Consider the following 21,683-nt stretch of genomic DNA (forward strand, 5'->3'; position numbering starts at 1 on the left):
ATCTTCAAATTGCTTTTGATGGCAATTACACTGAATCTGGCTTACAGAGAAGGAACTAAGTAATACTGGCATTGGGAACCAAATGAAATTCTACAGTGAAGACCAAGGTTATTTAGAGGACCATGATTTCATGCTTAGCATATGTAAATATGCTATCTATCAGCTGCTGCTGTAGTTCTGCAACCCAATTCTAAGAGAACCAACTAATACAGTAACATGGGGTTAATGGGCAAAGGTCATGGAGTGAATTGTTTTTATATTGTTATAAAAACACATTTGTATTTCTGGCATTTCCCCTAAATAAGATGAGGCTCTCAAAGCAGTTAAGAGACTGTAGATGCAGAGAGAAAGACGCATTTGCAAACAAACTGTGAAGGCACACAAGCTCTCCAACAGAGTGAGAAGGGAATGGGAGTGAGATCCAGAGTCGGGCCAGCTACATCAAAGATTTCTTTTGAAGATTAAAAAAAAAAAAACCCATTATGAATAAAAAGCAAAGAAGGCCAGAAAGCCTCAAAAGATGGAAAAAAGTGTAGGGGCGAGCTAAGCTGGAATGACAGGTTGTAAATCGCTTTCCCTGAAATGACAAAAATAACAATCTGCCTAGGTTTTTCTTCTGCCACCACCCACCAACGTCCACTACCAGGAAAGGACGTGCACGGCTCTTTCCTCAAAGAGCTGCGACCCCAAGAGTGGCTTTGGCTTCTTTGTTACTACTTGTAAGAAATAAATTCCTTGCCTGGAGAAACTAGATGTAGAGATAGTTCAGCCTCCCACCTCCGTTTTCTCTCGCTGGAGTCTGGTCCTCGCTCCTCCTCGTCTCACCCGTGAGGGCGGCCGAGCACCTCCCGGGCCGCTACATTCAACTCACTGGGTGGGAGAGTCACCTGCGGGGCGGGGTGCCGTCACCGCTTTCTCATTTCTCCTTCCCTTCTGTTTCCCAGCAGCCGGGCCTAACTTCCTGTGCCAGGAAAACCCTTGGTGGCCACCAGAAGTCTCCAGGCGTGTTCGGCCCCTCTTCCCAAAACGCGCCTTAAAAGCCCGGGTCTCTGGACTCGGAGCAACTCTTGTGGACTAGTTCTTTATTGTCTTTCCCTCTTCTCGCACCTCAGCACGATACCACCCTCTCCCGAAGTTAAGGGTTTCCAGGTCTTCAAACGCTTTTCCTTTCCACCCCGCCGCTACCGGGGCGAGGAAATCACTTCCGGGTTTACACCCCTTGCAGCGTCGCAGTTGGCGGCGGAAGAGCTTCCGGGTCGACGGACGGGCTGCTGCCGTTCCTGCTGCTTCCCGCTGGGGCTGCGGGCTGTCTGGGGTTGGTGGCGGCGGCTCGAGGACAGAGGTGGCAGCGGCTGGCACGCCAGCGGCTGAGCCGGCGGCGGGGGAGGGGAGGAGGGCGGCCCGGGCTGCGTGCGCGCGCGCAAGGCTTGAGCATGAGCCGGACTTGACCGCGAGGCGGAGGCAAAAGCCACCGCCCCCTCTTCCACTCCCTTGAGTGAGGCGGCGCGGCGACCAGAGAGGGATGGGGGGCGCCCGCCCAGTCTGAGTCTCGTCGCGTGCGCCTCCGTCTCACGCAGGGTTCCTCGCGGGCCTCTAGTGCGCACCCTCAGCCCCAGCAGCCTCTGCCCCGCGGGCGCACCCGGGCAAGCGAGGAGGGGGCGCCCGCCTGGGTGGGTGGGGCGGGGAGGGTACCTGAGGTCACCTGCTCCGCGCGAGAGGCAGAGGCGGCCACGGCGGTGGCAGAACTGCAGAGCTGCGGGGTCCACCTGACTCTTACCCTCAGCCCGGGAAGTAACCGTAAGTCTCAGCTTCACCATACGAGTGTGTATGAGGCTGTCTCAACCCTTTTTGGGCTCCGAGTTCAGCGCTGCCTAGTTCACGCCCTCACGGGTTTCCCAGTAATGTGTCTCCTTCCTTTTGTGGAGGATTGTACCCCTCTCTGTCCCCATCCCTGAACAGGCAACATCCTCCGTCGGTCCCGTGGGGCTTTTCTCCCAGCGAATTTGCAAGTCTCAGTGGCGCGTCCCATCCTCCCCAGCCAGATGAATCTCCTTGTCCCTCTGTCCTCAAATGTATGTGTCCTCCCTCTCTTTCTCTCTCTATCCCAGACGTCCCAACCTCCGCCCCCGCCCCCCATTTTTTGAGACGGAAAGCCATGGGTTCAGCGGATCTCGTGGGCTAGAGGGTCTTGAGCGGATGGGTGAAAGTGCTCTGCATGGTCAGGATGGGTGGGGATAGGTGCCGATAGCTCTGATGAACCTTTATTTTTGCAGCCTCTGACACCAAAACAAAAGAATGGGTCGTTCCCTGGACCTTCATTCCTCTCCCTTCTTAACTGTGTTTAAGCTCTATTCTGTACATTGCTGTTTGAGTCGCAGGAAATTGGAACTAGAGCTGTAATTAAGCATCTCCTGAGGTTTTAAGAATTAGTCTCACAAGCTATGTTCACACGGAATTGGCATATTAAGCAATCTTGTATTGGAATGAAGATCCATTCCAGAATAGCTCTGCTAGTAGATCTGAGAAACGAATTTAAAAACAAAGGTCTAATATTTCCAGTATGTTTTTATGTCTTTAAATAATTTTTAGTGTTTTGGATTTACGTTTAGTTCTTAACTTATGAAGTGTGTGTGTGTGTGTGTGTGTGTGTGTGTGTGTGTATGATGTGGAAAAAAAAGTGTTGCATTGTTAGTGGGTAAAGTGATTTTTAAAGATCGTGTCAGCTTATATTTGGTAAGATATTACTTTAAATCGTTAATTTCAGAGAGACTTTTACCGATTTAGATCAGCCACCTACAGATATTACACACTTGTGCCTATGACCTTACTGTTTCTTAGTTTAAAAAAGAAATTAACTGTGAATATCTTCAGTGTGTATTTCCAGATTTGAGGGTAGGCATTTATTTTTCTTTTTAAATTTAGTTTGCTTTTTAAACTGGCAAACTGCAGAACTTTCCAGAAATTAGACTAAAAAATAATTGTAATGCTGTCAGTGACTGAACAGTAGCTCTTAACACACCATCATGGTGGTGAACTTTTCAGGGCACTATAGGAAGTAAATAACTTAGAATAATTTTATTCTGCATAATGCAGTTCTTTGTTACTATTCTGTAAACTGTTCTGTAATGTAATTTGATAGCCTTGGTTTATTTTTTTTCTAAAAATATAGTCATTGTGTTAAGAAAGGTAGATGTGTTTAATGTTGATTTTTGTGGTTGTTTTCAAAACCTTCTTTTAGCACTTGATTTGGATCTATTACTTGATTTGTTACTTCATACTGTTCACAGATTTTAGTTTGAAATAGGCCCAGGAGATTTAGCTCCAGCTGTCTGTCTGGAAGTATACTTTACTGGCTTGTTTCAGAAGCCAAGCTCTATACAGAGTTGAGTGTATTATTAAAGGTATGGTTTTGCTTTTCAGAAAATTGATGAGTTTCCAAATGTGAGTGAGGTAATTGGCTATAACTTGGAAGAGTCCTTTTCTTTCTTTCTTTCTTTTTTTAAGTCTATTGATCCCTGTTATTTTTGGAAGGAGTGTGGGGAAGATAGCACTGTATTTTCATATTACACTTTTTCCGCCTGCCAACAGCACTGGGAATTTTGAGTTTTCAATATGAAAATTTTCCAAAACCGTGCAGATTATGCCATAAGGCTGAGTTCTAACAGGTGGCTGCTGAGACAAAAGTTTTTTAGTTACTCTTCTGTACTCTATAGCACTGCCCACTTTTGAGAGACCTGATTTTCTTTCTTTCCTCTTCCTTTTCTGGAGTATGCAGTTGAACTTGTGAAAGTGAAATCTGTGTATTTACATTGTACTTGTAAGTAAAAGTTCAAGCTAATTTTCACATATAAATAGATGGAAGAACATGAATTAAGCTCATCTGAGTCTCCTTGAATGGAAGTTAGAAAAGATTCCTCAGTGCTTTGGGTGCTTTTTTCTTCTTTGAGAGTGAACACATTTATTTAGATGAAATTTTAAAATACTTTTCTGTAATATTAGACTTATATGTGACACATATTCCAAAACAGATTTGAAAGTGGCTTGATCATTATTTAAAAGACCAGTTGGAGAGGAGTTGCTATGCATGGTTTTAAAAATGCTTATGTATTTTATTTCCTTTCTGAAAGTCACTTGCTTAGGGAATAGTAATTTCTGGACTCTAAGTTTATTTTTCAGACAGTCTTAGACTACCTTTTTTTTTTCTTTTGAGATAACTTACTTTCATACTTATTTCATTTCAGTAAACCTTTATTGAATGCCTGCTGTGTGTGCCAGGCACTATGTTAGATCCTGGGACTACAGTATAAATAAATTGTGATTGGTTTCCTCATTGAGTTTGCCGGTCTAGTTTTTGACTGTGATCCTATCGATTTGCCTTTACAGACATCTCTAATAGGTTTTGAAGTCACTTTACTGTATTTGGGGGTTGTTTCATATCTTTTCTATAAGAATAAATACATTAAATGCCATTTATGAGTACTTGTACTAACATGCTAAAGGCTTTATATACATAATTTCATCCAGTTCTTACAACGGTCCTAAAAAGTTTTAAATCTCCATTTAAAAACCATACAGATGGGGCGCCTGCGTGGCTCAGTGGGTTAAGCCTCTGCCTTCGGCTCAGGTCATGATCTCAGGGTCCTGGGATCGAGTCCCGCATCGGGCTCTCTGCTCAGCAGGGAGCCTGCTTCCCTCTCTCTCTCTCTGCCTGCCTCTCTGCCTACTTGTGATCTCTCTCTGTCAAATAAACAAATAAAATCTAAAAACAAAAAAAAAACCATGCAGATTCTGATTTATAGTAATGCTGAATGTTGTTTTACTTGTAATATCCTAGAGAAGATTCAACCTTAAGATTCCTCTATAAGAAAAAGACGTTGTAATATAGTTATAGCAATTTTTAATTCTCTAATAATGCTTTGATTAGATTTTCATTGATTACTGATTAATGATTGATTAATAAATGATTAATATCATTTGTTTTCTAAAGCACATGAATTATATACTATCAATGTAATAATCAGTAGCTGTTGAAACCTTAGAAAAAACAGTTCTGAAGTTCATTATGGTTAACTGTAATATAGATCTTCAGGCATGTATAATTTTTTCTTTTCCTAGTTCCACAGTTTATAACAGCTTATAAAATGTTCTTTAAAATGTGTGTTTTCTCCAGGAAAGATAGGGTGTTGAGTTACATGAAATCTATTCAGCTTTTTAAGTTTTGAGTATAATTTTAATAACTGTCTAGTGTCTTGGAGAGTGTTGGTCTCTGCAGTGAAAATGTATTTCTTTAGATTACAAAATAATTTTGTTCATCTTTTAGGATATATGCTTTACCAGCAGTTTGATACAGTTCAGTCTAATCATCTCAGAGCCTCTCACATTTTTTTAAAAGATGATCTTCCACTGTCAACTGTCTTCTCCAAAAACCTCATTGTATTCTTAACATTTTATTCTGTTTTGTTTTGTTTTGTTTTGTTTTGTTTTGCTTTTACCATAAACTTTCAACCGTTTGCCATTCTTGAGGTTAAGACCTTTGCTGCTGGTTATGCACTCCTCTGTTTTTAGGACTATAGAGCAGATACTATTCCTCCTTCAAGTTCCCAAGAAAGGTAATCCTTGATGTTTTCCTGTCCTCAGTCAGACATATTTTTTTAAAGATTTTTTTTTTTTTTATGTATTTATTTGACAGAGATCACAAGTATGCAGGGAGGCAGGCAGAGAGAGAGGAGAAAGCAGGCTCTCCACGGAGCAGAGAGCCCAATGTGGGGCTCGATTCCAGGACCCTGGGATCATGACCTGAGCCGAAGGCAGAGGCTTCAACCCACTGAGCCACCCAGGCGCCCTAGTCAGACATATTTTAACTTGACGTAGATAGTTTTTTCCTTTCCATGTAGCAGAATTCTTGATACCCAGGTCGTTATTTTCTGTTTAGAACAATATTGGGAGTTCCTGTTCATGTATATAACAGTGACTAAATTATAAATGTGTTAGGTGCTAGGACCTTTAAGATAAGTAAATCAAGATTCCTTTCTTCATTGAATTGTAAAATGCCTATTGAAAAATCCATGAAGAGAAAGGAACTTCATTTAAAAACATTGATGGGGTGCCTGGGTGGCTCAGTGGGTTGAGCCGCTGCCTTCGGCTCGGGTCATGATCTCGGGGTCCTGGGATCGAGTCCCACGTCGGGCTCTCTGCTTAGCGGGGAGCCTGTTTCCCTGTCTCTGCCTACTTGTGATCTCTCTCTCTGTCAAATAAATAAAGTCTTTAAAAAAAAAAAAAAAACCAAAAACCAAAAAACTATTTAAAAAAAAAATAAAAACATTGAGATGCTCTTCTCCAAATGAGCATAAAAACATTGTCCTCCTTAATCTATCCCCTCAGAGTATTGTAAAGGAAAGTTTGTAAATAAACCTTTTAAGCCAGGATTTTTATTCTGTTTTCTGACCTCAGGCAGAAAAGATGATTTACAGAAAAAATGACTTTCTCTGACTTGTAGGAAGATGCCAGAACAGGGCAAAGAACTCCTATACCTCCTTCCCTCAGATTTCAGTATTGTTAATATTTTACTGCGTTTCTTCTATTGCCTGCTTTCTATCTGTTTCCATACATACATTACATATATGTGTGTGTGTGTTTGTGTAAAAATACATGCATACATACCCATTATTATAGTCTTTTTTCTGAACCTTTTGGAGCAAGCAGCAGACATGGTGTATCATCACCTGTAAACACTGTGTCTGTTTTTTCAAAAGCAAGGCACTCTCTTCTGTAACCAACATAAACCCCTCTAAATCAGAAAATAAGTGTTGGTACAACACTATTGCCTAGTCCAAGGAAACTTATTCATATTTCATCAATGGTTGGAATAATATCTCTTACTCTTTTGGGCCAGGATTCTATCCAGGAATATATATTATATTTAGTCATCATGTTTCTTCAGACTTCTTCAGCCTCATTTTTCCCTCTTTCATGTCCATGCCAGGTTTTGAAGGTACAAGGCCCTGCATTCTATAGGATGATCCTCAGCGTAGGTTCGTGTAATATTCTCTGACTCCAATCATTTCATGCATTTGTGGCAGGAATACCACAGAAATGGGTCTGTGCTCTTAGCACTTTGCATCCAGAAGCATATGATGTCATCCTTGTCACTGCTGGTGATTAAAACGTTGATCAGAAGCGCCTGGGTGGCTTGGTGGATTAAGCATCTACCTCCCAGCTTAGGTCATGATCCCAGGGTCCTGGGATCAAGCCCCATGTTAGGCTCCCTGCTCAGCCGAGAACCTGCTTCTCCCTTCTCCCTCTCCCTCTGTTCCTCCCCCTTCTTCTGCCCCTCCCCCTGCTTGTGAGCTCTCACTCACTCATGCTCTCTCTGTCAAATAAATAAATAAATCTTTAAAATAAATAAATCACTTGTCACTTTGGTATCCTTTTGTATTTGATCAGTATTTGTGGAGAGGTATTCCAAAATTATGCCAGCACCTTGTTTCTTATCAAACGTCTCTAATCACTAGCCTTAATGTGGGTATCAGTGAAGATTCTCACCTTAATTAACCACTTCTGTGACGATTGCCAAATGATATTACTCTTATTTCTTCTACTTGTATTAATTGGGATTTTATCATAAAGTGGAACTTTCCTTTCTCCCCCATTTAATTATTTGTTTATTAAATCTGTAAGGACTCATGAATTTCTATTTTATTTAATCTTTTGTGATTTGTTACTATTATTACTTATTTTGCTGTCTAAATTGTTCCTGATTTAGCCTGTGGGAGCCCCTTCAAGCTGGCTCCTATGCCTGTTTATCATGCTCCCATCTCGTTCATTGTGCATTTCTGGCAGAACATGCTGTTCCTTGTTCATTCTGTGCTTTGCCTGGTCTAACCCTGGAATCAGCCATTTCTCTAAGGAATCCTGTTTGATCTTTGTTATTGTTGTTTGCTTTTGTAAAAGATGGTATTTAAAAACAAAGATTTAGAGGCTCAGTGTGCTTATTGTTACTGGGGTGTCATTACTTTTGGAACTAGGAAATTTATGACTCTGAGTATGGTTTGTATACTCAGACATATATAATATACACATGTATATTTTCCATAATTATTTCTGTACCTGGGTATATGTATTATTAAACCATAAATTTGTCCCTGTCCTTTCAGTTCCAGACTAATACTCCAGGGTTCTTTCTAACCTTCTTCCTTTCCACATTTATAAATGTCTTCTCTGGAGTAGGAAATTTGGCTTCCCATTAGCCTCAGTGTAGTTATCATTTGTCCAGTTGTTTGAGTTACTTCCTCAGCATGTTACCATTCTCCCTGCCATGTAGACCATCTTCTACCACCCCGTGTCATTGATTGCTGGGCCTACTGGCCTGTGCCTTTTTGTGGATCTATAACCCCTGACTGGGCCTATGACCCTGTGCAGATCTCCACACAACACCTATTTATCCTCACCTCCGGCTAGTTGGCTCACAGCTCTGCTGGCCTTCCTGACATGCCTTTAGTGCCCTTTATCTAGCCAGCATGCAGACTGCTTTGAATGGCCCAGTATTTCATTAGTTAATTTTTTAAAAGATTTTATTTATTTATTTGACAGAGATCACAAGTAGGCATAGAGGCAGGCAGAGGGTGTGGGGGAAGCAGGCTCCCTGCCGAGCAGAGAGCCCGATGTGGGACTCGATCCCAGGACCCCGGGACCATGACCTGAGCTGAAGGCAGGATCCTTAACCCACTGAGCCACCCAGGCACCCTCATTAGTTAATTTTTAAGTGTATTTCCAGGGTTTATAAACATACATATATATGATGAAATGTATACATAATTTCCCCATATAAAAATGATAACATACTATATTAATATTCTATATTAATATATTAGAATATATATTCTACATTTTGTTTTTTTAATGACTATATAATAATCCATTGTGTGTGCATGCACATACATGCGGACACCCCTACCTGCCTGGGATTAATGATTAACAATCATAAAGTCCTTCCATCCTTATCCATTCCCCTTTGCAATATGGCTTTGCTGCTTCTCTCTAGAGGCATAATCTGTTCCTCCATCTCTTGAGTCCTGGTTGACCCTGTGATTTGCTTTAACCAATGAATATGGTGGAAGTGATATGTGAGATCTGGAGGTTAGTCCTTAAGAGACATTCCAGGGATGATTGCCTGCAACTGCCATGTAAGGAAGCTGGTCTGGCCTATAGGAGGATGAGAGAGAGGTCTCTTGGAAGTGAACCAAGACTACCCAGTGGACAGCACTTACCAACAGACATGAAAGTGGACTCCTTTGGATCTGCTAGCCCAGCTGACTCTTTAGCTCAATGTACCCACAGAGGATCCAGAGGTGAAACCAGCAAAAACAGACAAACAAAAAGAAGCCAACCCTGCCCAGCCAGCCTATATAATTATGAGAAATACCATAATTGCTTTGAGGCATTAAGTTTGGGATGTAGCAATAGATATCTGAAACCATATCTGTGCTTATTTTAGACGTCTTGGTTGTTTCTAGTTTATCATGAACAGTATTGCAATGAGTATCTTGTACACAATACATGCCATTTTAATTTTAATAAGTAACACTAGATTATTTTTCAGAAATGTTGATATATTTCTTATTGCCATCATTAATGTCCAAGAGTATTTCCCCCACAAGCTTATTATCGCTGATTTTTTGTTGTTGTTGTTGTTGCAAGCAGATGAGTAAAATGTTTCTTTTGGTGCTTAATTCTGCATTTCATTAACTTTGTGAAGCTGAGCATCATTTGATATATTAGTTGGTCCTTTTGATTTTTCAGTTCTATGAATTGCTCATTCATATCTTTATTCATTTTCCTATTGGATTTTTTCCTTACCAATTTTTTGGTTCTCTTTGTTATGTTAATCAGTATAATCCTTTAGCTTTCTTTGCAAATGTGTTCTGTCAGTCTTTTTTGTGAGGAGGGGGGTCATAGTTTTTGGCATTGTTTGCCATACATTTTGGGGAGGGGGTATTTCATATAATCATTTGTGTCTTTCTCTGTAGCTTTTGCTTGTTCTGTCTTGAAAATATCTCTCTCCTATCTTAGGTAATAAAACCTTTTTCGTAAATTTTCTTCTAACTTTGTATTGTCTTTCCTGTCAATGAGGAATCATGTTCACTTGCTCTAGAAATCTAAAAAACAGTGATATAAACAAATTAGGGGTGTCATTTTCCATAAGTAGTGGAAAATTAGTGGTAAGCCATGCAGATCTGTTATGGTGCTTCCACAATACTGTCAGGAATTCAGGCTTACTGGTCTTTCTTTCAGTCACCTTTGGTCCCACATGGCATTCCAGGCTGAGAAGCAACTTCCTTCAGTTTTTTCTTTCATCATTCATTGCTCTGCCTTGTTTTAACTGAGGATCAAATCCAGTTAGGTGACTGCAACTTATGAGGGATGAGGCCAAGACTAAGCAGGTCCCCCCAAATAGCAAGTTCTTTTGAAATATTTTCTCTGTTCTTTGAAAATAATAATACCGATTTTGCTTTCTGTGTCATAATAAATGTATGTACAGAATAAGGCCCCAGAATCTTTAACCCATTAGGCAACTATGGGTTTTTTTCCAAAATTATTTACAGGCACACAGGGAAATAAACAGATTATATTCTCAGATTGGAAACTGTAGATTTTAAGAACATAGGAGTTTATCCTTATGTTCAGTAAGTAATACTAATTAAAGGCTTTTTATGTGCCAGTAACTGGTAAAAAGTGGGTTTAAAACTCAATATGATGTGATCCTTGTTCTCAGAAAGTTTACCAGGTAATTGGAAAAGCAGATTAAACATTTCATTATAATATTAGTTGGTAAATTGAGGGTATTATCAATTTAGGGAGGCAGGACATCTAACTGTGTTACTTGAGGGTTGAGGAGCTATGATCAGTTACAACCCTATAAGGGTTGATGGAGAAAGTGCTTTTAAGTTGAGAATGACTTGTTGGAGTTAGCCTATTAAAGAAGAGCTTGTTAGGGGTGTGGGAAGAACATTCTAGGAGCTTTAGTAATTCAGAGGTGGGTCTAAGTTATAAGAGATAGGCTGGGATAAGATAAATTCTGGTTTAGTCAGAGACTACTCCTTAATTCCAGGGACTGGAAGCCTTGGGAAGGTTTTAAAATGTAATTGAATAAGCTCAGATTTGTTTTTTGATAAAGGTAAGCTGCTTGTAGTTGGTGGGGGGCACTTTGGGAAGTGGGATCAGGAGGCAAGGGCACCTACTAGATAGGAAATTTATCTGACACATTAACATCTATTCCATATTAAGAGTGCCTGGCTGGCTCAATGGTAGAGTGTGCGACTCTTGATCTTGGGGTCGTGATTTTGAGTATCATGTTGGGCATAGAACTTACTTTAAAAAAAAATAATAAAATCTGTTGCATATTAGTTAAATAAACATTTAATGAACACCTATGTGAATATGATATAATGCAGACATAAAACATTATTCCTATTCTTAAGGAGTTTATATTTTAAGGTAACTAAAAATACAAATATCAACAATATGAGGCGGTATACTAATATGGTTTCTAGCCTATAAAATGAAGGCAGGTAAGGACTAGAATTAAAACTCTAACTTGGTTTCATGGTTCCAAAGCTCATATTCTTTCCATGTGGAAGGCTGTGCTACCTTCCACAGCACTTATTTCCCTTTAACTTATTTAATTACCAGTATGTTGCTTGTAAGTTACCTCAAAACCCTTGTGAAGTAAGATTAGAGTACAGTTAAAATGGTTTTCGGCTTGGAACACAATGTATCAAAGGAGCTATACTCTCGCTTTCTCCAGGCAGTCTCTGTGGTGAATGGAGTATAACCAGGAAGATATAAATGTTGGTCAGAAGAATTGCCACATTATGTGAATGAAACAGTTATAAACAGTCTTGAGATTTATGTCTGGGAAATTTAGTATTGAACTGATAGGACAGTGGAGGACAAGACTCTGGCATGGCATGGTGTGTCACTAGATACCTGAATAGCATTCTTAATAATGTCAAGGTTCCTTTTTTCCAGTTAGTAGATAGAGCATGGAATGAGAGAAGGACATCAGTATTGCCAATAAATACATACAGCAATGATGGTTTTTTTTTTTTAAGATTTTATTTATTTATTTGACAGACAAAGATCACAAGTAGGCAGAGAGGCAGGCAGAGAGAGAGGAGGAAGCAGGCTCCCTGCCAAGCAGAGAGCCCAATGCGGGGCTTGATCCCAGGACCCTGGGACCATGACCTGAGCTGAAGGCAGAGGCTTTAACCCACTAAGCCACCCAGGTGCCCCACAATGGTGGTTTTTGATGATGTATTTATGTTTATTTCCAGAAAGCAGTTGAAAAGGTAAAGATTATCCTGTATCTCTTTCAATCATTCTAATGCCTTACTTTATTTAAATTTGTTAAATGAGATATTTTGACTCAGGCCAGGTAGAGAAGGCTGGAGATAATAATGTCATCCTTTGGTGTCTGTCTGTCCACTTCTGTTAGGATGTGCTTGCCAAGTGATGTCTATAGGCCTCAGTTTTTCTTTCTTGTAAAATTGATACACTTGGATAAATATAGTTGACCCTTGAACAACATGGGTCTGAACTGTGCAGGTCCATTTATTACGTGGGTTTTTTAAAATAAATACAGTATAGTACTGTAGATGTATTTCCTTGTGATTTTCTTAGCATTCTCTTTTCTCTAGCTTACTTTATCATAAGAATACAGTATTTAATACATATAACATACAAAAAAGATGTTAATCAACTATTTATGTTATCAGAAAGGCTTCCACTCAACAGTAGGCTATTAGCAGTCCAGTTGTGTTTTGGGGGAATTAAAAGTTATATATGGATTTTTGACCGTGTAGGGTCCAGCACCCCAACCCCCATGTTGTTTAGGGGTCAGCTCTAATCTTCTGGGGGGGTTTTTCTTGCTCTGAAATGTGACTTGACATGACATCTACAAAATTACTTTGAAAGTTAGCATATGATATTCTGATTGAAAAAATTACCTTTTCTATAGAGTAGGGAGGACAAGAAAGGAAAGATAGAGAGCGGTAGCTTTGAGAACTTGGTGTCATAGTATGAAGAAATATGTTCTCCAGAAACTCGGAGGGAGGTGATACTTTTGATTTTTTAACGACTCACAAACTGAATGTGGGTTAAATGCTGGATACATAAGGCAGTGGAAAGTGCAAAATAATAAGATTGTTATACTCAAGGATTATGGTTTAGTAGACTTTGCTATTGGTATTCCTTGAGAAAATTGAACATTAATGTTTTGAGCTAGAGGTTCTCCAAGTTTAGCATGTATCAGAATCACTGGGAGGGCTTGTTAAGGCACAGATTGTTGGCCCCACCCCCAGAGTTTCTGATTCAGTAAGTTTGGGGTGGAACCTGAGAGTTTTCATTTCTATTAATTTCCCAAGTGCTTCTGAGGTTGCTGGCATCTATTGTGTGAAATTTATTTCTCCCTTGGGCTTCTAAAACAGTACTAGTTGTGTAGAAGCACTGGGAGAATTTTAAAAATTATTCCTTAAATCATTTTTTGGACACAGATGAGGAATTCTGATGGGGGAGATAAAATGAAGGAAATTAGCTGTAATTCCAAACCGCATCTTAAAAGGTAAAAACACAGTTGAATGGACACAGGAAGATGAGTAGTCAGCTGCAGGATAGATTAAAGTTGGAAAAAACAGGGCTCAGGTCCATTTACTTAGGAACTTCTCTTATCCACTCTCTAGAATATGATTTAAACAAAACCTCTCTTCATTTGGAATTTTGTGCCCTTAAACCTAGGGAGCATCAATTACATATCAAAGACCGATTTTAAGTAGGGTATGTACCATGATGTCAGTGTGCCAGTGTTTAACCTAAAAGTTGTATAGCCTAGGGGCACCTGGATGGCTCTGTTGGTGAAGCCTTCAGCTCAGATGTCCTGGGATCCAGCCCGATCAGGCTCCCGATTCGGTGGGGAGTCTACTTGTGTCTGCCCCTCCACCTGCTCGTATGCACCTTCGTACTCTCTCTCTCTCTCAAATATATAAATAAAATCTTAAAAAAAAAAAACACCTCATATAGCCTAAAAGTCTCAGTGATTCCTTTCACCACCTTCCTTTTTCATACCTTTTACTCCTTGATGTTGTTTGTGTATACTTCTTTCTCCCTGTTTGGGTATCTGGCTTCTGTGTTTTGCATCTTTTTTAACATGTGTATACTAAATAATACTAAATAATTTATTAATCAATAGTCTCCAGTAGATTGGCTGAAGAAAAATTTCAGCATTTTAAAATTGGGAAAATATATGTAGAAAATGTCACAGGCTTTATATCTTAATATTAAATTGCTTACCCAAAAAGCATACAGTCTATACATTGTTAACTTCCAGACCGTATCTCCAGCCCAGACCTTTCTCCTCGGCTTCATACTTGTATATCCCTTTTGCCTACCTGACATCTTGTTGGCCTCTCAAATATAACATGTTCAATTTTAAACAGATCCCCCACCTTCCCACTTGGACTTTCATCTCTTGCAGTCTTTCCTCTCCCTTCCAGGTGCTCAGGCCAAGAACCTTGGAGTCATTCTTTTTTCTTCTCCCTCACTCCCACTTCTAGTCTGTCAGCAAATTCCATCCTTACCTTCAGAGTACATCCAAAACCTGATCAAGTATTTACCACCTCCACTGTCACCTCCCAGATTCAAGCTACCGTCAACTTTTACTTGGATGACTGCCGTCACTTTGTAAATAGTCTCCCTGCTTCTAGCCTTGCTGCCACTCCTGTTAGTCTTCTTAGACAGCTGTCCAGGGGATCCTGTTAAATATAAGTCAGGTCTTTCATTCTTCTCCCAAAAACCCTGTAGTGGGTTTTCTTTTTTATCAGAATAAAAGCCTAGTGATTTACGATGCTCCTTTTTAAGACCCTGAACAGTCCATCTGCCCCCATTACTACTCTTGATTTCATATCCTACTCCTTTCTTCCTCACTGTACACTATAGTAATACTGGCTCCTTTCTGTTCCCTGAATGCATAGGGTGTGCTCCTTTCACTGGCTTTTTTTTTTTTTTTTAAAGATTTTATTTATTTATTTGACAGAGAGATCACAAGCAGGCAGAGAGGCAGGCAGAGAGAGAGGAAGAAGCAGGCTCCCTCCCAGGACTCTGAGACCATGACCTGAGCTGAAGGCAGCGGCTTAACCCACTGAGCCACCCAGGCGCCCCCTTTCACTGGCTTTTTACCCTGCTGTAATGCTCTATCCCCTAAATATCCCACGGCTCACTACTTTACCTGTTTTACTCATGTCACATTCCCTGATCATCCCAAAACTCCATCCCCTTCTTGGCTTTGTTATTATAACACCTTACCTGAATGTATAGTAAATTCCATGGGAACAGCGATTTTAGTTTATTTCATTTTTGTTGTATTTCCCTACATGCCTGGCAAATGGTAGGTGCTCAGTAAATACCTGTGACATGAATTTATGATTTCATCTGCCTAGAGGAGTATGCCTTTCCTTTGAGAAATATACCCAATAATCATGTGCTTCTAACATAGGCTACCAGTCTTTGACTTCTAACACTTAATATTCTGCTGGTCCCTTTTCTAAAAATGATACATTCCATGCCTCTCTTGTTCAGTTTGAAATTACTGTTTGACTGATTTTTATTGCAGCATACAATTTGCATAACTTGTAGTTCCTAAGTTCATGTATTATCTTGGGAAATAATTAAGCATTCTTTAATCCTTTGTGAAGTATATGAATTATTCGTTGTCATTGAATGTGGTGTTTCGCAGCAGTCACAGTGCTACTTGGGATGTATGTTTCTTTTACATGACTCTGTGTCATGATTTATAACTTTATACCGTAGTCTCTTTCATGTTCTTTAAGAAAGGTTAGTACTTGGTTTCCCTTGTAAACCTGTTGAGAGTACTTGGTCCTGTTTTGATTTCTGAGAGTTTTGTAGGTTTTAGTGTTTTTTGTGTAGTCAGTGCTTCATAACCACTTCATAACTCCTTCATAATTAGGTCCCACAGACACTCCTTGGTCTCTTACTAATTTTTTCTTGGCTCAGTAAGACTTGAATTTTATACACTTGTTATGGAAGTCCTACACTTTGGATTTTTCATTTTGGGTATTGTGCCTTATTGTCATGTTTTGAATCATGGAATCATTTGACTCTAGCTGATAACTTTTCAATCTGAAAAAGTCACTGCAACACTTATGTTCATCCAGTTGCCATTTCTCAGGTTGCAGGAAAGCATAAGTGGCTCAAATCTCAATTCTTCATATCTTTTTTAGATGTTAAATTCATTAGGTGTTAAAGGTTGTTATATTCCTAATCCTATGATATGTGGAATATGAAGTGAATTTAAAAACATTAAGTCGAAAACATAGGACTCAGTTTGTTTTCCTTTTTTTTAAAAGATTTTATTTATTTACTTATTTTTAAAAAGATTTTATTTATTTATTTGACAGACAGAGATCACAAGTAGGCAGGGCAACAGGCAGACAGAGAGGGGAGCAGGCTCCCTGCTGAGCGGAGAGCCCGATCCAGGGCTCAATCCCAGGACCTTGAGACCATGACCTGAGCCGAAGGCAGAGGCTTAAGCCACTGAGCCACCCAGGCACCCCTAAGGTTTTATTTATTTCTTTGACAGAGATCACAAGTAGGCAGAGAGGTAGGCGGGGGGAGGAGGGGATAGGCTCCATGCAGGGCTCAATCCCAAGACCCCAGGTTCATGACCTGAGCCAAAGGCAGAGGCTTAACCCACTGAGTCACCCAGGTGCCCCCAGTTTCTTGTTTTCTGATGTTGGAGCGTTTCTAGTCTCAGACTAGGCATGGCTGTGATTTGGAAAACAGGGAACAGCATGAGGAAGTCCTTAATCTTAATTGTATTTCATTGCTATGGCAATAGAATGTAATAGAACTTAATGCTAAGATTCACTGTCAGTAGCTAAAAATATATAAAGTATAAATGAATTCTTCCTTTCAGATGCAAATCGATATTGAATGTCAACATGTAGTAGTTGGAGGGTTGCTGACAACACAGATATTGCTACATAGCTTAAGACATCCTGTGGGTGAAAAAAGCATAGGTTCAAAGATACACATAAGTTTACCCATAGTGGATACATTAGAACCAATTTAATGTAATGCAATGGAGAACGGACTAAAACATTATTTTTCAGATTTTGGTATTATTAAAAGTATGTGTTCAAGGGATATTTAATAAAATGCAAAATATTCATGATAAAAACCTAAGTACAAAAGAAAAAAAATCCAGTTTTATTATACACCATGATCCACGTTTTTAACTTAAGACTCTCTATACATATAAGCAACATGCCAATGTGTTAATAGTGATTATTACAGGGCTTGAGGGTTATAGTGATCTTTTTATTTTATTCTTTGTACTTTTCTATTTTCTGCACTGTTCTGTCCAATCTTATACTCTCTGTATAATCTTAAGTATTTTTAAAAAAAGGGAAAAAAATTTAGAACTAGATATAGCTGTGTGATTCTAGACAAGTTAGTAATGATGATGATGACTACATTATATTGAGTACCTACTATTTAGCAAATATTGAATATATTTTATGTATTTTGTTATCCTGTTTTGTAATAGTCCAACAATGGAGACTAAATGATCTACTTTTACATATTAGGAAAAAGTCTCAAAACTTTCAAGTAGCTTATGAGCTAGTAAATATTACAGCAGGGTTCAAACTGAAGCTTATATGATTTTCTAAATATACCAGAAGGCTTTAACTCCAAAGCCTCTGTTTCTTTACTGTAAAATGTAAGTGGAATTGTTATGCAGCTTAAATGACACAAAGTACATAAACCACGGGACAAGTTTTTTCCATGAGATTTCTTATAGTTATAGCCTTCTGGCTTTTTTTTTTTTTTTTTTTTTTTGTCTCCTTCTGCACATGTATTATTCAAGCTGTTGTTTAAATATTTTCAATAACATCTGAAATTTAACTCTATAACAGTAAATCTGTAAGTTGCATTTCTTCAGAGAAGAGCAAAATTAATCCACTGATTAACATTTTTTTCTGTAGTTTTCATGTTTATAAACTTCAGTTTTGCAATTATTTTTGCAAGTTTCATTTTCATGAGAATCAATGATACTTTGTTAAGAGGGGTAAAGCTTATGTTTCTCATCTTCCTTAAAAGCTGTTTTAAGAAATTTGGTGGGGTGCCTAGGTGGTTCAGTCATTTAAGCCTCTGACTCCTCATCTCAGCTCAGGTCTTGATCTCAGGGTTGTGAGTTTGAGCCTCAGCATTGGCTCTGCCCTGGGCATGGAGCCTAGTTGAAAAAAAAAAAAGAAGCAGTAGCAGTAGCTTGGTATTTTTTTGAGTTTGAAAGGATTTCTGTTCCTTATGTGAGTTCTAAACCAGATGAGAGGTCAAAACCGTAAGCTTATCTAGTTTTTTCTCTCCAGATTTTCTGAAGTCCCTGAGGTAGATAGGGGCAGGACTATTATAGCAATTGGGCTCCTTGCAAATGAAGGAAATCATTAGGAATGGGGGGGAAGTGTACTCTCAAAACCTTTTTCAAGTTTCGTACTTTTGTTTACAAGTTAGCGTAAAAGGCTGCTGAAACAGCTAAGTGTGGTAAATTGAGTCTGGCTGATAGCTATTATAGTCAGCAAAATGGATGGATGGATGGATGGATGGATGGATGGAGTTAGCTAACTCTGATGTTCAGAGTTACACTGTTGCTTATGAGTACATTAAACACTTTCCAGAAAATCCAGGATAAGTATGATTTCAAATATTACATTTTAGGCTCTATATTTTTCTACTTACGTATCTTAATTTTGGATTTAGAAAATATGGATACTCTTACCTATGGAAAATGCAAAGAACTATGGAACTGTATTTAACCACAAATTTACATTTTTGACTGATTAAAAAAAGCATTTCTTTGGACAATGATCATGAAGATTTTACTGTATGTTTTAGCTACTACATAGTTTTCTGTTATATGATGAACCACCATTTATTTTTCTGTTCTCCTTCTTATAAATAATTAGATTATTCCACGGTTTTAGAAAACCAACTTCAGAGTGGTTTTTCTGGAAGAGAGAGGGAAGGAAAGACTTGTGGCAGTAGGAATACTTAATTATGTGTTATATTTTTGAAAAATAAAGAGATTTGAAACAGTAGTGGGAAAATGGAGTGATGGTATAGACATGAAGTAAATTAATGTTAATGTCTTGTTTAAGATATCTTTATTTACCCTACAGTTATGAAGATGTTCCCCCATATTTTCCTTTGAAACATTATTGTTTAACCAGCAATTTCACATTTAGAGCTCTGCTTCATATGCAATTTGACTTTAATGTGGAGTTGTAGGTTGAGTTCAAGATCCTTTTTTCCCTTGTGTATACAGTTGACCAAACCTTTATTGAGAAGACCATTCTTTAAAGGAGGAGATTTTTTAGCAGTGGAAAATAACAGAACATGTTTGCTTGTTGAAAGGTGATCTAGGCCTACATGATTTTTTAGATTCTGGGGAACTGATGGCATAGGAATAGGTTAAGGTAAACGAAAGAACATCGTTTCGGAGGGGGAAAGAAACATATTTGCAAAGGAGGGGATCCATAGTGTATTTGTCTTTGATTTGAAAAGGATGCACTTTCATTCTAAAAGAAAAATGAATGCAAATGCTAGTTGGCTTAGAAGCTTGACTATGAAAAGATGAAGGAATTCCATCTGTGTGTTCTGCTTTGTTCATGAAGTAAGGGTGGGTCTTAAGACGGTGGGTGTAGGAGGGAAGGGTTGTGGAGGACTGAAGAGAAGTAATAAAGTCTGAAAGCCCAAAGCCCGATTCATTCAATTCTTTCTTTCTCTCTCATACTTTCAAATTCTGTGAGAGACAATTTGATTGATTAAGTTAGTCACTGTTAAGTATTGAGCGTCCCCTTTGGGTTTAAAACTCTTGAACAAAGCTTTGTAATAGATATGCTAGATTGTTCATTTTGGATCAGATGTCCATCCTTAGTCCAGGTATCTATAGGTCAGTGGTCATGGGGGAAACACACACATCTGTCTTTTGTTCAGAAGGAACCACTTCTTTCTTGGTCCCTCCAACAAAGTCCTAGATTTAAGTTAGTGATCCAGTTTAGGTGACATGAACAATGGCTGTGGTTAGGTGAATAGAAAACGGATTAGCCACGTTTGTACTTTATGACCCTGTGCCCCCTAGTGGAGCTAGCCCCATCTAAACCATGTCTTGACTGTGATAGAAAGGGGTGGGGGGTGGGGTTCCTCCAGAAAGATTGGATTGCTCTTACTAGAGAAGGATGAACAGCTTCCAGGGAAATAAAATCATATTGGAATTTAATAGAGAAAAGTATTCATGATCTTTAAAGGAATATGACAGTCTCTTAGTAAACTCAGTGAATTAAGAACTGAAGAATTATATGGTAAAAAGCTTATTTTAGAATTTGTCTTCACTGTTAGTATGTGACTTTTGACTTAATAGCAAAACCACCGCAACAGAGTGTGGTATTTCCTTTCAGCTTGCATCTCTTCCTTCTTTATCTTACATTAAGTTTTTGCTTAGTTTGTTTGTTCAAAATATTTAAGGAGGAAATACCCTTCATTATTAGACCAGCTTGCAATAAGGTGTTTGGGGAAGGGCATTACTCAAAAGTATAAAGTACCCATCACAAGAAGGTACTTTTACACACATGGCAGTGAACCACACAGTATTTTCCAGACTTAATGTTTGACTTTAAGCACAAAGAACATTGGAAATTGTTATCTTTCATCTTACAGTTGAAATACTTAGAGTATTATTACCTGTAAGATAGTTTCACCTTCTGAAATCTCTTTCATGTTTTACAGACTTAATCAGTAAGATAACATTGGGGGACAGGAAAATAATAAAATGTCCCTGGATTCTAAACCAATTTCATTAGGTTGAGGGCTATAGTTATCTAGCAGTCGAAGAGTTTGGCTTTCATCAGGCAAGTATGATTCTGAGATGATTTTTCATTTAGAAAAAGGAAGTAGAACCAGATAGAAAAGCAGGTTTTTTTTGTATTGTGATTTACACCATAAGTAAGAGAAAGGAAGTAGAACTAACCACATAGAAAAGTAGCTTTGTATTATCTTGTGCTTTGCTCGATACATAGTGATTGCCCAGTAACAGCATCTAAAATTTATAAAGGATGGGTAAATATGTGAATTTTTTGAAAATACTTTTCATATTAACATTTTATTTGGTGAGATCCTATAACCCTAGTATGGACAAGAATTTTTCTGACTTTATTCACCAAAAACCTTTATTGACCATAAACTTTATTCACCATAACCCAAAATATATTGGTTACATTAGCATCGTATCCTTTATCTTTCCCACAGAGAGCATTCCACTATCTTTCTTGCCCAACTACAATTTCCACTCTTAACTGTGCATAGTGAGCCAAAAAGACATTTGAGGAACATGTATACCATGATAGAGACTAGAAGAAACAAAAAAAGTAGGGGGATCCGGATGACTTTTCCATAATTCATAGAAGAGAAAGAATCTTTTAAATTTTTAAGTTATCATATAGTAATTTGACTTTTTTGGGTATATAGTTCTAACATATTAACACATACATAGATTGATGTAACCATCATGGTAATCAGGAAACAGAGCTATTCTGACATCCCCCAAAAAACAACTTTGT

General features: G+C 38.7%; 2 protein-coding genes across 9 annotated transcripts in view; one reads left to right on the top strand and one right to left on the bottom strand.

Annotated features, from left to right (window-relative positions):
• The window catches only part of KRIT1 (KRIT1 ankyrin repeat containing), a 38,861-nt gene extending 37,613 nt beyond the window's left edge, over window positions 1–1,248 (bottom strand). For 2 of the 4 annotated variants that reach the window (XM_047694626.1, XM_047694623.1), the window contains exon 1: window positions 778–1,248. The gene's annotated coding sequence lies outside the window, so the exon portion shown is untranslated. Of the gene's footprint in view, window positions 1–739 lie in introns of all 4 variants that reach the window. The other 2 variants (XM_047694624.1, XM_047694625.1) reach the window with 1 other exon arrangement.
• The window catches only part of ANKIB1 (ankyrin repeat and IBR domain containing 1), a 259,272-nt gene that overhangs the window by 98,772 nt on the left and 138,817 nt on the right, over window positions 1–21,683 (top strand). Inside the window, exons 1-2 of one of the 5 annotated variants that reach the window (XM_047694617.1) lie at window positions 1,665–1,797; window positions 3,288–3,401. The exons of 2 other annotated variants lie outside the window; for them this stretch is intronic. The gene's annotated coding sequence lies outside the window, so the exon portion shown is untranslated. Of the gene's footprint in view, window positions 1–1,655; window positions 1,798–3,287; window positions 3,402–21,683 lie in introns of those variants that run through there. 2 more of the 5 variants (XM_047694620.1, XM_047694614.1) reach the window with 2 other exon arrangements.

Source organism: Lutra lutra, chromosome 11 (assembly GCF_902655055.1).
Source record: "Lutra lutra chromosome 11, mLutLut1.2, whole genome shotgun sequence".
NCBI lineage: Eukaryota > Metazoa > Chordata > Mammalia > Carnivora > Mustelidae > Lutra > Lutra lutra.